This window comes from Eleutherodactylus coqui, chromosome 8 (genome assembly GCF_035609145.1).
Source record: "Eleutherodactylus coqui strain aEleCoq1 chromosome 8, aEleCoq1.hap1, whole genome shotgun sequence".
Lineage (NCBI taxonomy): Eukaryota > Metazoa > Chordata > Amphibia > Anura > Eleutherodactylidae > Eleutherodactylus > Eleutherodactylus coqui.
The window spans coordinates 184,579,139-184,591,146 of NC_089844.1; positions in this window are offsets into that span (position 1 = coordinate 184,579,139).

The window sequence follows — 12,008 nt, forward strand, 5'->3', positions numbered from 1 at the left end:
GTTTGTTACTGAAACGAACCCTCGAGCATCGCGGGAAATTCGACTCGAGTAACGAGCACCCAAGCATTTTGGTGCTCGCTCATCTCTAGAGATATTATAAAAATGTTGTCATAAAGAATACTTCCAAGGATACAATATTGGAATGGTAGATATAATACTATATTCAGATTGCATACCTAAGTACCAAAAATGTCATATTGTAGTGGCAGGCAGATACATAAACAAAGTCTGCTCATGTGTGCTATACCCTGCAGTATTCCAGATATCCCACTTATTGGTAGATTGAATATATCGGAGACATGGATCAATTGCAGAAATAAGATGAAAATGTAATACAATCTTGGTATGGTAGATATGGTGCTAGATTCGGACCGCATATATCAATGTCACAATACTGCATCTTACCATGAATGCCATATTGTAATGGTGAGCAAAACCAGGATGGAACAATAGGGAAGGCAGAAGTGAGCACGTCCAACTTGAAAGATGTAAAAAAAATTCACATATATCAGCGTATATCCAGATGAAGTAAAGCCTGACATGAGTACAGATGTCTTGTCTTATCACTCAATCAAATATCAACGTTTAGAGCCAAATATTACATTATACCATAAATCTCATCTGTTTCATATTATAATGGTAAGCAAAACCCTCAATAATAGAATGTTAAGGTGGGACCAAGCATGATAAATAGATGGATTCATCCTGGATGCTGCTTGGTGTTAAGTATGAGCCAGTATCTACCACTCCAACATTGAGTCTTTGGATGAACTATTTGATGACATTTTTAATGTATTTCTGAAGCATTGACATCACCCAATGGATGAAATGTGGCCTCATCGGAGAACAAGATGTCTTTAGGAAAGTGACTGACTGTGTTAATACCAGGAAGCATTTCTGTAGGACATTCCTGTCTAAGTGATTTGTGATCCAGCTTCAGTTGTTGGACATTTTTTCACTTAAAGGATACACATGAAGCCACTTATGCCGTACTCGATGCGTTCTCATTTTTGGTAAGTTGACTTGTCTTACTTTTTGGCAAATTTATTTTCTTTGACTCCATGAAAGCCCACATGAATTTCTTCCACTTTCTCATTGGAAACACTTCCACAAGCTCCCCGGACTGTTCAAGAACATTTCCACTTGTGAGAAACTTATGGAACCAACTTGTTTTCCATCAGGTGCGTCTCCTTTGTACTGCCAGGAGGCAAACCGGGGACCTCCTGCACTCTAGTCAGTAGCTCTCGCTACTGAGCCATCCAGTCCTTGGACAGTCCCCCTGAATGATTCTGTGCCTTATTCTCAGATCCCGCAAACCTAGTCCCTGTCCTGACCCAGTCTCTGTTCCTAATTAGGCTCATTATAAAAGCCTCACCCTGCATCTGCACCAGCATGTGATTATTGTGCTTCACAAGCTCCCCTGCTGCCTAACCTCAGACCTCCTGATACTGACTTCTGGCTTCTCTTCTGACTACGCTACCTTCCTCCTCCATTTGTGTCATCATACAAGACCTCCCGTTGCTGACACCTAGCTTTTCCCTGGCTACTCTCCAGACTTGTTTAGTATATTTGACCAGTCTCCAACCCCCTTAGTTCTATGGTGCTGGAGGTCTCCAGAAGTTTATAAAAACCCCTGTACAGTTCCAGAAGCTTCACAAAGGAGAGCACATGAGGTGTAGCAACAAGTGCAGATAGCTGGTCAGGGGAATCAACACCACTCCTCATGCAGCCTAATTCTTGGGTTTAAGGTAGGAGCAAGGTGCCAGGTACAACTTTGCAAAAATGGACCCAGTTGTTCCATCCAGTCACTCAACAGCTCCTTGGTGCACCACATGTAACAGCCATCCTTCATGCAGCTTGTTGCCACTCAATGTGTATTCTCAGTGGGCTCTCTGCGGCGCCCAACTGTCTTTCTTTGTTATGGGCTGCTGGGGCTATGTCGCGTTGTGCCTATCCTCCGGTAGTGGTCACCGCTCTGCAGCCGTGAGCAGTTCCAAAAACCTTTATAGTCTTGACATCACTAACTCCTCATGGAGCATGTGAGGAATCTGGAGAAAATTTAGGCGCATCTCCATATATTGCTGAGGCAACCATTAACCCCTTCAGGCTAGCCCCTTACACTGGGTCTAGCTCCCCCCCTGCTCCAAACTATACACCAAAATCCTTTTACTTTGCTAATATAACAATGAACACCTTGAAGGCAGGTCATATGGCGCCAGCACACATGCTACATACTGACATTTTACCTTCACACAGCTCAGAAGCAGTAAGTCTATTTTCCCATATATTTAGGCGGTGTGGTGTCTCTGAATTCCACGGACAGCGCACGGACCCAGAGTAGCTTATGAGATTGTTCACACAGCGGTTCTTTCAAATGGACTATTGGTTTGTGAGAGATAAATGGCTGCACGCTCCGTTCTCTGTCTTCACGGAGGAGAATATTAGATGCAATGTGACGTGTCCGTGGATATCACACACTATGCGGATGGGTGTCCGTGCGCTGTCTGATGTCAGTTGTGCCCGGGTTTCTCAGCTCACATACGGACGCCTGGATATGGGCTTAGGTTATGTTCAGATGTGGCGGTGGAAATCTGCAGCGCATTACAACAGCAGAAAAGTGAATGGGATTTGGAGAAGGCCTGTTCACGTTACGGAAAAAATCAGCAGCATAAACCTATCTGCGCTGCATATTTTACATCCGCAGCAAGTCCATTTTAGGTGTGCATCTTCACAGCAGATTTCACTTCTTCAAATGAGGGGTAAAATCTGTATCAAAATCCTCAACTGCCCCATCTGAATAGAGCTGATGGGTTTGTTCATATGTGGATGTTGTTGGTGCCCCCAATTGAAGGTGAGACATTTGCAGTGGATCCACACACACAAAAAAAAAAATCACACTGATTGGTTTAGATTTGGGTACAGAGAAATACAAACTGTATACACACACATAATATATGGTGAGACAAAAGTCCGGACACCCATTTAACTAGTTTAATATTGTAAAAATTCACTTCCTTTGTGTAAAAGAATTAACTGGTGTAGGCTGCTTATTTTTGGTGGAGGAGACATTTTCAGCGGCCATTTTGAACTCTGCATATTGAATGCTGCTCAGGTTTTTCAAATGGGAATGGGTCATGTGATATATCAATCTTGGCTAGAATGTATTAACAAACACATTTGAAGTGTCAGTTTTGCCCCATCTTTACTTGTTTAGGAGTGCAAAGTTTACCAAAATGCTCTACATGACGTGTTTGAGGTGTCCACCATTCTGCCAGATGCACATGGTGAAACATTTAATCCAGGGTTAATGAACACACTGAAGAATTACAGGTGATATTTCTTCACAGCACTATAGGATTTGCTGTTTCAGGTAAACCATGTTGCGTATTTTTCTACATAAATGGCCCCTGAGATAAAAGTCCAAAGGCTCTATGTCTGGTGCCCTTGGTAAACATGCTATCAATCCAGTACCCAGGGCAAAGTGTAGAGGTGTGTCATCCTGCTGAAAATGCCATCTTTTTTTTTCCTTAGGGAGAGCACCTAGACGGTTAGTAAGTGATGAGACTTAGAGAGATTGAACAATACCTCCACAGCGCCACTTATTGGAAAGCAGCATTAGTTCAAGCCAATGTTAGACTCTTTATTCAAGCCTTGTAACAATGACCAGGAATTGAGATGCAGACAGCTGTTTTGGGGTGTTTTCCTCTCATCAGTGTGCAACAGGCTTTGCTAGAGAGAGGCCTTCCAATAGGTGACACTGTGCAGGTATTGTTCCATCTCCCTTATTTGCATATTATCCTGTTGAAAGTCACATGGGAACTCATTTTTCTTATTGAGAACAGATGGGAATATGGTATTATCAGGAATCAAACCAGGGATCTCCTGCGCTTCAATCGGTGGCTCCCACTATTGAGCCATCCAGCCTGCGGACAGTTCCCTGCATGACTCTCAGCCTTGTTCTATGATTCCAGTTATCTTGCTCCTGCCTCCTGGTCCTGACCCCACCTCTGTTCCTGATTGGGCTCATTATAAAAGCCTGACCCTGCCACTGCACCAGTGTGTGATTATTCTGCTCCACAGCATTGCTTGATCAAGCTCCTCTTTTGACTGCTCCTCTGCTATTGCTACAAGACCTCCCTATATCGACTTCTGACTACATTACCCGCCTCATCCATCTGTACTGCAAACCAAGATTTCCCGTTGCTGACCCCTAGCTTCTCTTCTGACTACATTACCCGCCTCATCCATCTGTACTGCAAACCAAGATTTCCCGTTGCTGACCCCTAGCTTCTCTTCTGACTACATTACCCACCTCATCCATCTGTTCTGCAAACCAAGACCTCCCGTTTCTGACTCCTAGCTCATCCCTGACTACTCTCCAGACCTGCGGCTTTTACACCCGAGTCTCCAACTCAGTGCCTGAAACTGCTATATGTATCCTGTAACACCTGGTGGTACTTCTCACCATCAAGTCATCCATCAATAAAAAAAATACTACAGTAGCATAGCTATAGGGAGTCACAATTGGCCCCATCGCCACAGTAACCATCAATAGACTTCTACACTCTGCTGCTGTGCTAACTCCACCTTGGGGAGAAATCAAGTGAGCACAGAAACTTACAGGACCCTACGGGAGGAGGAGTCTCAGTGAGTCGGAGCTCTCATTGGCTGAAGTGCTCACATTCACTTCTAGCCTCCTCCATGTGTCTTCCTCCTGTACTGGAGGACTGTTGTAGAAGACATGTAAGTAACATGCTGCTATGTGCTTTATCAAGGTGTCCCTCCTCCATGGGGCCGTCAATGGACAATTTCCTTCTCTTCTCTCCAGACTGCACTGCTCCTTATCAGTCATTTGTCTTTATTACAGCTGTCCTGACAAGACAGGAGGTTTAAAGTAATTTTGGGAAGGCAGGGCATTAAACCTCCTGTTTTGTCCCTATGGCTATAATAAACACAAGTCTGTGATAAAGAGACAGAAATATTCTTTTCATTTCCAGAATAGAGACGTATTGGACCACATTAGGATGCATCCACACCGGTTCCCACGGTTCCAGTCTATTTCCATTCTTCAGCTCCATTCTTGCAGCCAAACAACAAAAATACCTGAACTGCCGGATTAGCACATGTGGGACCCCAAGGGCACCGAATCGATCCAATTGACTATAATGGGGTCCATCTGGCTTCCATCATTTATACTAGCATGTTTTACAATGAAATGGGGCGTTGTGCTATTTGATCTGAGATTTTATGCCAGATGTGGGCTCTGAACAGAACCACTGATACAGATGGGAACCCGGCTGCATTCTTTCAGGTAAGAATTCTTGAAATACACAGAAATCTTCTCTGATCTTATTGGTCTCTGTTTGAGCAAGGGTGACCTGTGGCATCATTGAGGTTGCTGTATTTTTGGGGATCCAGATGGAACCCAGCAGTGTAGTCTAAAAAAGATTTGAACGCTGCCATACAATTACCCCTTGATTTTATATTTCAGGTACCACAAATGTGCGGGCATACGTATGTCTCTACCACAAGGTCAATGAATGCTCTGCCATCAAAGCCTTCAGTATACACAGCCGGCCCATCTATGCTGCAGTATTGATGTGTGTGTAGATGAATACCCACTGCTCATATATTTATGGTATCTGAACAGTTAGATGTAAGCCCACCGTGTTATAAAAGCCTCTAAGTCCCCCCGGTCAGGTGTTCTGGGCGCTATGCCGATAATATGCTCTAGTGCATCATAACTTTCTATGTAATGACTCTCCAAAGATGACAAGTCAGAATGATGTGGGGTGATGTATTGCATTATGCAGATAATAAGGGAGATTTACTAAAAGCAGCGCTTCTCAGCGCCAGTCTTAATCTTATCCTCCCTGGTACATCTCTTAGTACAGTACATCTATCCTGGCCCCCTCCATAAATGTCATACATGTCATGTCTTATGTTGGTGGGCTGTGCAAAAATCTTGTCATTTTGTTATCTGTATTGCACAGCTGCTGCAAGTGAGGAGGTAAGAGTTTGCATGAGACTGGCAGATGCTTGCAATGTATCAATTTGTCTTGTCACGTGGTGTGAGATTATAAATAGGAGTGTGTCAGAGCGAGAGAGAGTCCATTCTTCAGAGTTCTGTTCTTCTGGGTTCCTGAGAGAGAATGCCAGGCACATGGGGATACCTTCAACCCTCATGTGGTGAAGAATGGAGGAAGAAGAGAGGTTCCCTGAGAGTGTATGTTTCAAAGATGAGAGGGGAGTGAGCCCCAATTGAAGACAGAGAGCGTGTGAGCAAGAAGCAGGCCTAGTGTGTGTGCTACTTCCAAGGCCTAGTGCAGAGGTACTCTTTATTCCTTCTTTCCTACGTGGCTGTCCTGAACTCTGGGAACTCCGCATAGAGGTACACCCATTTATTTGTCACATCCGGCAGTCCTGAAGTCTGGGATCACCGTGTGGAGGTGCTCTTAAGTCTGTCTAATACCTGCACTGCAAATCATTGTCATTTGTGCCTTGTATTCAAGAAGTTCTTCCAGTAAAGTTTTTGTCATGCTCTGACCATTCCCAGGGACCTGAGGTAGCTTACTTCTGTCTGCGGTTCTATTTATTTACCACCGAGGATCATAACGGTGGGTAAAGGAATGGTGGCGTCACCCGTGATATCTGCTATCCCTGTTCTCCAGTTTATTGGGCATCCCTAACCTAGGGGTGTCCGGGAGAGGCCCAGCGCTGCTCTAGCCGAGGCTACGTGTGTCCCTCCAGGAGGGAGCCTGGTAAGTGCCACCGTAACAAGTGACCACTCTACCCTCCCAGCTCCTCAACGTGTGCCTTGTGTCTGGGGTCACCCTATGGGACGCTGCAGCTGCTCCGTGCACCTACAAAGAATCTTTCTCAGCTAAGAGTTGGTGTAAATTTCTGGTATAAATTTATCAGCTTCTGGTGTAAATTATACATATGTAAATTTGGGGTGGCCACACCCACTCCCAACAAGCTACACACCTTTTTGGGAAAGTGGCATAGAGTGGTGCAACACTCGAAAAGTCGCCAAATTTTTAGGCAAGTTGGGCTTGCACCAAATTGTGTGGCTTTTAATGCCAAAAAGAGGTTAATACATCTCCCCTCTGTGTTTAGTAGAGTTGTTAAGCTACTAAAATGATACATGTATGGGTTCTATCCGGATGTGTTAGCATTGATGGAAGGTTGGATGAAGCGTATAATTCCAGCAATGTGGTAAAACACAAATTGGTAGCTTTAGGTTGTAGCCAGCTGATGTCTCATGCTGAATTGTTGCGGCTTCTGGTTGTTCTCATAGTAATAGAATACGTCTCCTGGAAGATTAAACACTCTTTTATAATGTCTGGCTTTCCAGGGATCCTTGAGGTGGAATTATTTTGTCTACAGTTTTAATATTCCCTTTAACCCTTTGTTTTCTCCTCCCCATTGTCAAAAAATCATAACTTTTCTATTTTTCCATTAATATAGCTGTATGAGGATTTGAACCCATCCATGCAGTTAGAAACAGCTACATGCCATTCCCAAGTCCGAAAAAATGGGGAGGGGTGGAGAAAGCAATGGCAACTACTCCACTACTGCCAAAATACTTTATTGAGCACAGCAAAAGTCTGTCAAATATGGTGCTGGAAGGTGGGCCCCCTAGGCCAGAAGGCATCCCACATGGGACCAGGGAAGCACAAAGACAAATTTCAAATATCTCAGGCACCTATGACGCAGGCCGGACAAATCCTTCAGGATGCCAGGTTGCCGATGCAGCCTTGTGTGAAAGAAACTGCATCTCACAAAAACTCTTAGCAGTGGAACTTGGAACGTCGGTGGAATGAATACGGGCAAACTGGACATTGTAAAAACTGAAATGGACCGGCTCAAATCCATATCCATGGTATTAGTGAGCTCCACTGGACAGGCAGTGGCTATTTTTACTGTGATAACTACACAGTCTACTACTCTGGAAATGACAACACCAGATGCAATGGAGTAGCTTTCATCGCAAACAAGAAAACCGCAAAGGTTGTTCAATGTTTCAATGACAGAAGTATAATTATCCATCTCCAAGGAAAGCCTCACTCAGCTACAATCCTGCAGGTATACACACCAACCCTTGAGGCAAAGGAAGAGGATATTGAAAAATTCTACGCAGATCTCCAGGAAACAATCAACCAAATACCAGCCAAAGACACCATCTTCATTGCTAGGGACTTCAATGCAATAGTAGGTGGCGAAGAATTACCAGCTGAGGACAACTTCAGTCTAGGAAATCATAATGAAACTGGTAACTGCCTGATTCAGTGCTGTTAAGAAAATCAACTTGCGATCATGAACATGTAAGATGGTGAAACAGTCCTCCTGCTGGGAATGTCCGTTTCTGTTGTAACTGTCATTTTGTTTTTTGACCACAAGAGGTCACTGTGCTCTGGACTGGGACAGAGAAAAAAGAAGTGCATCATGACCATAGAGAGGAGGAGAGGAAAGCGGTTAGATGCGTGTGAGCGAGATGAGATGAGCTGGTGAGGACTGCAGCTAGCGAGACAGACACTGCGATCCACCGGAAAAAGGACCCCAACGAGGAGCGGAGCTTCCGTGAGGGGAGCTGCATTAGAGACTGTTCCAGAGATTGTCAGACTACCATCTTAACAGAGAAGATGGTCATTACAGACCAGGCTCAGAAGTAGCGGCGTCAGTGAGTTCATATGGTTCTTGGATGAAATCCGATTCCTGCGTTCCGGACAAAGTCTAAAGGTACCCACCAGACCCGGGTCAGCCAGAGAACTAAGGCCTCTGGTGTAACCGTGCACGCACCGCCAATCTGACTGAGACTAATAACAAGGCCGGCAGATAGCTAGTTTAGTTAGGCATACTGATGGCCGCCGGCCGCACTGCTGGGGACTGAGCTGTCCGACATAGTCCTAACACACAGAGAACTCTATACTCGTAGAGCTGTCTAAGGATATCTACAAGTCACACGTTACGCAACTGTACTTTGCCTTGACTTGTGAGCTATATATATTGTTATATCTGTTGAGTGGTGTTGTGTAAGGGGAGAATACGGGTGTGTTGATAAGATTGTAAGCTCTTGTGCTGTGCCGCCGGTGCTTCCCTAGCATCCTCACTGATTGTTCCTACTTCCAGGGTGATAGAAGGTAATAGCGGCTGGTTAGAGACGGCCTGCGGCTAGGCAAAAGCTTGGAGGATATTGAAGGCGCACATTATAGAGCACAGCGCTGCATGGCACAAGAGTCTCAGCTTCCCCGCTGAGTGTATGTAACTTTCTGGGGGAGTTCGGGTTGGTTAAGGGTTCTGCCAAATTAAGTAAAATCTCATTGCTACGGATTGGTTTTGAGTCGCGTCTTTTGTTCAGGACTTCGCTGTATTCTGGAAAGCCCACCCCGGTCGGCGGCTTACAAACACATGGTTTGAGCCCATGAAGCACCGTTTATACACATGGAAAGCACCGCAACTAGATCAATTATTTCCTATGCCAGCAACATTGGCAGAGCTCAGTACAAGCAGTTAGAACCTTCCCTGGTGCAGGCTGCGGCTCTGACCATCAACTACTTGTTGCAAAAGTCAAAATACGTTTCAACACGATTCAAAGACCACCCACAACAAAAAGCTTCGACACCAGGACATTCCAACACAATATGCAGTTGATGTTAAAAATAGATTGCAAACACTTAACACATCTGACAAAGAACCGGATGAACTATAGGAACAAATGGAATCAATCATAATTGAAACAGCAGAACAATCCATTCCACACACAAAAAGACCATAATGGCTCTAGAATGCGATAACCGAAATTGCAAAAAAGAGACGAGCTGCCAAAGCTGCAGACAAGAACATCGAATTCAGATTGCTAAATGCAGAATTTCAGAGAAGCAAGTAGGGATAAGGAAGCTTACTGGAATGAGAGTTGCAACACATTGGAAGACGCAAACAAGTCACAGCCATGAGCTGTTTGACCAGGTGAAGCGGGCACCTTTTGCACCTCTGAAAGCAACAACCATCAAAGATCTGAATGGTAAAGCACTGCTGAATGGTACCCTAATTAAACAGTGGCAAGAGTTCACAGCAGAACTGAATGCAGATAATCAACCAGCCAGAAATATTTGACAGAACAAGAACCTGAAATTCTTGAGGAGGAGGTTGACTGGGCGCTGAAACAATAACCAAACAGAAAAGCCCCAGGCATCAACTGCATACCAGCCGAATTACTTTGTAAGACCAAATGATGGCCAAAGGACTGGACAGGATCAGTCTTTGTCCCAATTCACAAAAAAAGTGATGCACAAGTTTGCGTTAATTTTTAAGGCTATCGCTCTTATAACACACAAAGCAAAACTCTGCTAAAGATCATTCAAAAAGGTGTGGCCTCCTTCATTGAAGCGGAACTCCCTAATTCAAGGTGGGTTCTGCAGAGAGCGTGGAACCAGAGACCAAATCGCAAACTTGCGCTGGGTCATGGCGAAGACGCGTGAACACCAAAAGGACATATACCTGCGCTTCATCGACTACAGCAAAGCTTTTGACTGTGTAGAACATGACAAGCTGTGGAAACGCCTAAAGCAAATGCAAATATCAGAACATCTGGAAGAATTGATGAGATCACCTTATGAGAACCAAGAAGCCGCAGACAAGACTTCCTTTGGTAATACTGACTGGTTTGAAATCAGTAAAGGCGCCCGACAAGGCTGCATTCTATCCACAGCCCTGTGCAACTTGTATGCTGAACTGATCATAAGGCGATGAAACCTGGATGAATGCCTAATTGGAGTGAAAATTAGTGCAAGAAACAAATCGGTTTTCATGCGGTGCAATGCAACTTTGACATTAGGAAATCCTACTGTCAAAGCCCTAAAATAATCCCTATGTGCATCCACCTGTCAGCCGCTGTCATCTCTGGCGCTCGTGTCTTCCCTGAAGCTCCAGGACACTTTTCTGTTGACAGCAGGCAGCTCTTCCTGGATTGGAGGATTAAAATGCCTGCCTCCAGGAAGGCTGGCTGTGATGGGTTCTCGAGCGCGGGCTCTGATTGGCTGAGCACTTTCTTGCGTCCATATATTTGTTGCCCGTGTGGAAGCGGCCTAAGTCGGATCCTGGCTGTTGCAAGCGGGTGTCTGATGTCAAAGGCTCAGAATTTTCTGTATATATTTATTTATTTAAACTAGGCAACTTCTTTAACTCCATCCTGTCCCATGATGCTCATGTACATCATGGGAGGGAAGGGGTTCCTGCAAAATGCTGCACATGTATGGAATATGGATGGCATGGACTCAAAAGCTGAGCACATGCCATCCACAGTGGGAGCATCTGCGACTGACATCTGGGATCCCACTGCAAAAGTAATTTGGAGTATTGGAGGGGTCACTGTTACTAGTGGGGTACCACAGGGGTCAGTGTTGGAGGGGTCATTGTTACTAGTAGAAGACCACAGGGGTCAGTATTGGAGGGGTCACTATTACCAGTGGGGTACCTGAGGAAGTAGTATTAGAGGGGTAACTAGAGGGATACCACAGTTACCCCAGGACTTAAAATCACCCTAATGTAATTACGGATATATTCTGTAATTATTATGCCTTTACTCACAAAATCCTGACAATCCAGATATTGTGGCATTTCTTCCTCCTGATATTTCAATACCTTCACTAACACAGGAAGAGAGAGAACTACTAAACTCCCCTATACCACAAACAGAAATAGGGGAAACGATACACAACCTGAAATCCAATAAAGCCCATTGCCCCATGTATATACGGAAATAGTCTTTAAAATTCTGAGAGACCACATTGTCCCCATACTAGAAAAACTTTCGAATTTATGTCTTATCTCTTAGGTTCCCACTTCAAAAAGGCACCAGACATGAACGTCCTCTATCCCCGTTATTATTGAACATAGCTATTGAACCTCTAATTCGGGTCCTGGAAGGCAAGGAGGACAGAGAAGCTATAACAATAGCTAAGTCAATAGTCAAAGCCATGTTTTTTGCTGTCGTTGTTTTGCTGTCC